Here is a 6,000-nt window from a genome sequence, read left to right on the forward strand (position 1 = left end):
GTCATCATGTTGCCCATCAGATCCCCAGCACTTATTCATCTGTAACTGGAAGGCTACCTTTTCACCATCTTCCCCAATTACCCCCACCCCCCTTCCTCTGGTCACCACAAGTCTGATTTCTTTTTCTATCAGGTTTTTTTTTTTTCTTTTTTAGATTCCACATATAAGTGAGATCATCCAGTATTTGTCTTTCTCTAACCAAGAAATTCTTATCTTTAAAAATAAAATACTTTAGTAGAGCATGTATTATTCTCTTTGTCACGTTCTCTGTGCACATTTCCCCTGTTAGTTTAAAGCTTCATGAGGAAGGGGCCTAAGCCTTAGTCATCATTATATCTCCCAGAGCATTTAACACAGGGCCTTGCCCATAGAAAGCACCCAGTAAAGTATATTGATCTGAATAATTTGAAAGTAAAAAGGAACCTGAAGGTTTAAAGTTGTTGGTTGTCAAGGAAGAAACAATGGGCAGAACCAGATGAGTACTTTCACTCTGGAAAAACAGGTTTCAAAAGTTCCCCAAATTTATGGAGTAGGGAGAAGGCAGAGAATACCATCTTAAGAGTTTTTAAAACAGAACACAGCATTTAACACAGTACTGGGCACTGAATGTGTCCTTTAAAAATGTTTATGGATGGAAGAGTGAAAGAACGAAGTAATTTATCTAGATAGCTCAATTCCTAGCCTTAAAAGCTAGGAATGTCACACGTGATTCTGGTGAGAAAGAGAGAGGAGGCATCTCCAGAAATCCACGTGCCTGCACATGTGTCCTGCAGTCTCTTCCTCCAGACTTACTGTGGCCATCATATCCTCCAGAATACAGTTCTGACTTTTACATTCTGGGTTAGGTATCTCACCTTCGTGCTCCTTGGTTACAGTAATTCCTTCCACACCTTTGTAACTGCTTGCTTACCTGTACACCGTCTCTACTAGTTAATGAGCTCCTTGAAGGCACTCACTGCGTCGTGACTTGGTATCACCATCCTCTAGCCAGACTAGGTCATCAACAGATACCCATTCAGTACGAACAAAGTAGATGGTCAAACATTTAAAGGGCAAACACAAAAACATGGGAGGAATGAAAATGTAAAAGAAATATCAGGAAAAACCAACTTTTCCTTTGATCTTTTCTAAGTCAACAATGTGGATGAATAGAGTTTTACACTTTAATCAAGTTTACAGTGTCACAAATCTGGAAGGAATAATTAGCACGCATAACGACAGACCAAGGGCCAACACAACTCAGCAGTTTAATTCAAATTGGCTGAGGCAACATGATGAAATGTAACTAACGATGAGTTTAAAATCCTATATTTCAGTTCAATAAATCAATAACCCATAAACAGAAGGATGGAGATCTTTTTAAACAGTAGATCATATGAAGAAGACAATTTTTCACATGCACCAATTTTTAGTTGACTAAATGTTGACTATGACCAAAGAGTTGACAGAAAAACAAACGCAGTTCACTCTTTTTCCCCTCAGGCAGATGAAGCCTTGCTTCATTGAATGATTGGCCTGTACCATCGCCATGGCCACTGTGTGCAGACAAGAGAGGGGGCTTTAGTTCTTGTTCTCAGTGCTGAAGACGTCCCCCTCCTTGGCCTGGAGCCTCTCCTCATGGCTCTTACAGGCTTCCTTGATCTCAGACCTGTGGGTCTCAGGCTGGTCAGCCAACAACTTCTCACTGGCCTTGTTGGCCTTCAGCTAGTGGATTGTTCCCTGAGAATCTGCTTGTTTTTGAGCACATTCCCCTTACCTTCGGGAATAGCCTGTGATACACGGGGTGGTGGTCAATCTTCTTAGATTTGCAGAATCCTCATCCGGGTTACCTCCTCCAGCATTCAAGCACTTACATACCCTTTTGCTTGCGCATGCCCATATGCCTGCCCTTATTGTGAGCCAAGATGTTCTTCCAGCATCAAGCCAGGGAATGGACAGTCACAGGCATCCTGATGATCAGCCCATGTTTGATCAGCTTCCAGATTCAACGATGAGAGTTGGCATTGGCGATTTCATTGATCTCATTGGGGTCCAACCAGACCTTCTTTTTGCACAGCGAACGATGCTGGAGGTGAGCCTCTTCTGAAGCCTCATGGCTGCAATTCAGTTTTCAGTAAGTAATTTTAGTGACCAGATCACAGGAGATAACTAGTCTTACTGCAACTGTGCAGCGAGTTATGTTCGCAGAGTCCACCCGTCCAACACACACTTCCTGGTGCCTCCCAGAAGCAGCTGGTCAGTGCCACATGGTGATAAGGATAACTAAGGACTTGAGGAGCTTTATGTCTCACACCTTATCATATTTGTATTTAATGCTGGGGCCACACTTTTTAGATATTGATGAACTGTAGCATAACCAGATGAAGAAGAGGTTTATTTATTTCAATACTTATGTTAGTAGGATTCAGAAATGCTTAAATGTTGAAGAGATTGGTGGATAAAAATCCTTCACAGCAGGCCTGCAAGGCTGGTGTTGTATTCCTTCTTATGAAGGTGGAAACAATCTAGGAGAGATCAGGTCATGACAGTCACACAGCTAGTTAGTGGCAGAAGCTGGGTTTGAACTCATCTCCAAAGATTTGACTCCAAAAATCTAGGTTCTTTCTACCGTGCCATTCATCCCACTGTGTTCAAATAAATGCTTTCTTTTTCCAATTTACTAATATAAGAATATGAAAAGACCTACAAGGATACAAACATTTTTAAACACATTTAGTTATACTTGTGGACTCTTTTATATAAAAAAAATGAAAATATAATAAACAAAATACAAAATTTGATAAACAGCAAATAATACTGTTCACAATATTAGATATTTGAAATTTGTTCTTTATTCCTCCTGATATGCCTATTTAAAAAAAATTGTTCCCTATAGGCTGGAACTTTATTACATATAATTCTAGTGAAAATATGTGAAATCATAGCTTTCAAAATGAATACTTTTTTGTGACTGAATAAAAGATCACTGGATATAAACAATGTATTCTAAGGAAAATATAAATCACCCCCTTTCAGTAGGATTGAGGAAATAGCAATAAGCAAGCATCATGATTTGATATAATGGATATATATAAACATAAATTTCATAGAAAGTAAAATGCACAAGGAATAGGTATACATTAGTTTGTTAGACTGTATAGTTTCTCTAGAGACATAATCATCCTAAGTGCCAAAAACTTGTATCTAAAGTCACCATAACAGCCACTTCTCTAGCTTCAGTAGACAACTGTTGATTTGTAGTCCATTTAAATGCATGTTTCAATGAAAACATATGAATAATACTTTTCTTTTTGTGAGGAAGATTGGTCCTGAGTTAACATTCATTGTCAATCTTCTTTTTTTTGCCTGAGGAAGACTGTCGGGGAGCTAACATCTGTGCCAATCTTCCTCTATTTTGTATGTGGGATGCCACCATAGCATGGCTTGATGAACAATGTGTGTAGGTCTGTGCCTGGGATCAGAACCTGTGAACCCCGGGCTGCCAAGGTGGAGCACATGAATTTAACCACTACTCCACTGGGCTGGACCATGAATGCTACTTTTGAATGTTCCCTTCACCCACCAAAAACAACTTGGCCAACTCCCAACAGAAGGGAAATTGTGATCTCTCAGAAGAGACTTTAATGTCTTTATTATGTGAAATTTTACTGGTGATCATTTCTCTTAAAATGAGAGCAGACCACTGCCTGAACTTTTCTACATTGGTTTCAAATACACACACACACACCACCACCACCACCGCCATCCACCAACAGCAACAAAAAACTTCTGAACAATGCCCTGTAGTCTGGACAATACATTTCTTGGTCAGCATCCCCGGACTGCGAGAGCTCCTGGACTACTGGGAAAAAATGCTCGGTATTTAGTGTGAAAGCCCAGCGGCCTGTTTCTTAGGGGAACATGTGTTTGGTTTTGATTTTGGTTTAATACGACTCAGGGACTGGAACCACGACAGCTGAACTAACAGCCAACACCAACATGTCTTTCAGCTGGGGAGGCTCCTGCAAGGATCAGGCTCGGGGCGGAGAAGGGCTATCAGGGTGGGCTCCCGTACTCTGTGGAGTTCATTGGCAGGGGCTAAAGGCTGGCGGCACCGGCAGGAATATGATCCTAAACAAACCCGGTCGGGAAGAGAAGTATTTCAAAACATTCTTCACGTCTTTGGTTTCTCCCATCCCCCTTTCCTCTAAGAAGTCTAGATTAATGGATGAAATTCTTAAAATAATTTTCATTTTCCTATACTTTTATAATCTTTATTCTTATAGCTTGGACCTGAATAGGGGACTTTAAATGAGTGCATACATTATGAGTTGTGTCTGCCCTGGTTGACTAAGAATGCAGGCTTTACCCAGGCAGTGTGGGTTTGAATCCTGCATTTGCCACTTTATTCAACTGAGGGGCACTTTTTAGGCACAGGGAATGTGGCAGTAAACAAAACAGACAAAGAGTCCCCCATCACGAACCAGATTCAGTAGCCTCAGGGCATTAACTACCCTGTAACTCAGCTTCCTCCTCAGTGGGGATTGGAAAGGTACTTACTTCTCCGGCATGTTTTAAGGTTAACTGAGCAGATTGACATAAAATGCTTAGAACGGAGTTTAGCACATAGAAGGCATTCAATAACTGTTAGCTATACATTTAAGACCTTTTTCTTTGCTGTTGATAATTTGTTTTGTTGTGAAGCGTAACACACAGGACATCCCCAGGATATCCTGTACCCAAATCCTTTTCTCAAACTCTGCTTTCAGGGGAACCCAAACTTTGACACAGCCCTTCATTGCTGATGTATATTCCACACATCTTCTCCCGCTCTGTGGCTTGATTTTTACTCTTTTAATAGGATCTTTTGATGAAAAGTTCTTAATTTTAATCTAGACCAATTTCTCAATCTTATGTTGTGTTTTTTGTGTCCTGGTTATGAAATCATTCACTACCTCAATGTCATGAAGATGTGTTCTATATTTTCTTTCAGAAACTTAATTTTTTTAACTCTCACATTTAGAGTCACAGCCCATCTGGAAGTGATTTTGTATATGATGAGTGGTAAAGGAAAGTTTCTTGTTTTTTGCGTAGGGTATCTAATTGACTGTGGTAGGCACAATGATGGCCCCGCAGAGATGTCCAGATCCTAATCCCTGCAGCCTGCTGATATGTTACCTCCCACGTCAATGCGGATTTACAAGTGTGCCTCTGAGATGGGGAGATTATCCTGCATCATCTGAGTGGGCCCTATCTAATCACACGGGTCCCTAAAACAGGAGACTCTTTCCAGGCTGTGGTCAAAGGGAGATAAAATGAGGGAAGAACCGTGAGAGTGATGCCACATGGCTGGCTTTGAAGATGCAGGAAGGGGCCACCAGCTGGTGTAGAGCGGGCAACGTGGGTGGTGTCAAGAATCTGGGAATGACAAGGAAATGGATTCTTTCCTTGAACTTTCAGAAAAGAATGCAGCCCTGCCCATCCTTTGATTTGATCTCAGTGAGGCGCATGTTGGACTTCTGACCTAAAGACCTGTAAGATATTAAGTTTGTGTTGTTTTAAGCCCCTAAGTTTGTGGCTATTTGTTATGACAGCTACAGAAAATTAATACATTAACCCAGCACTATTTATTGAAAAGACCATCTTTTACCCACTTTTCTGCACCTCCACTTTTGTCATAATTGTGTGTCCATGTACTCATTGTCTGTCTCTGCATTTTCTATCTGTTCCAGTGGACTTCTTGTCCATTTCTGTGCCACACTCGCACTCTTTTAACTTCCACAGCCTTTTAATATTTCTTAAATAATTTAATAACTCTTTTAAATAATTCTCAGTGGAGCAAATTTCCCCACGGTGTTCTTTAACAGTGACTGGCTCCCCGTACCTCTTCACGTTTCACTGTAGGTTATACAATCACCTTTCCAATTTCAACAACAATAACAAAAACTTTTTAGGATTTTGATTGATATTGCACTTGCTCCATAAATCAACCAAGGAAGTTGACTCCTTTATAATACTGAT

General features: G+C 40.6%; 1 pseudogene; it reads right to left on the reverse strand.

Moving 5' to 3' along the window:
- Positions 1-1,560: 1,560 nt before the first annotated feature.
- LOC111768973 (large ribosomal subunit protein eL19-like) lies at positions 1,561-2,094 on the reverse strand (annotated as a pseudogene).
- Positions 2,095-6,000: the final 3,906 nt, after the last annotated feature.

The sequence above is a fragment of the Equus caballus genome, chromosome 19 (assembly GCF_041296265.1).
Source record: "Equus caballus isolate H_3958 breed thoroughbred chromosome 19, TB-T2T, whole genome shotgun sequence".
Lineage (NCBI taxonomy): Eukaryota > Metazoa > Chordata > Mammalia > Perissodactyla > Equidae > Equus > Equus caballus.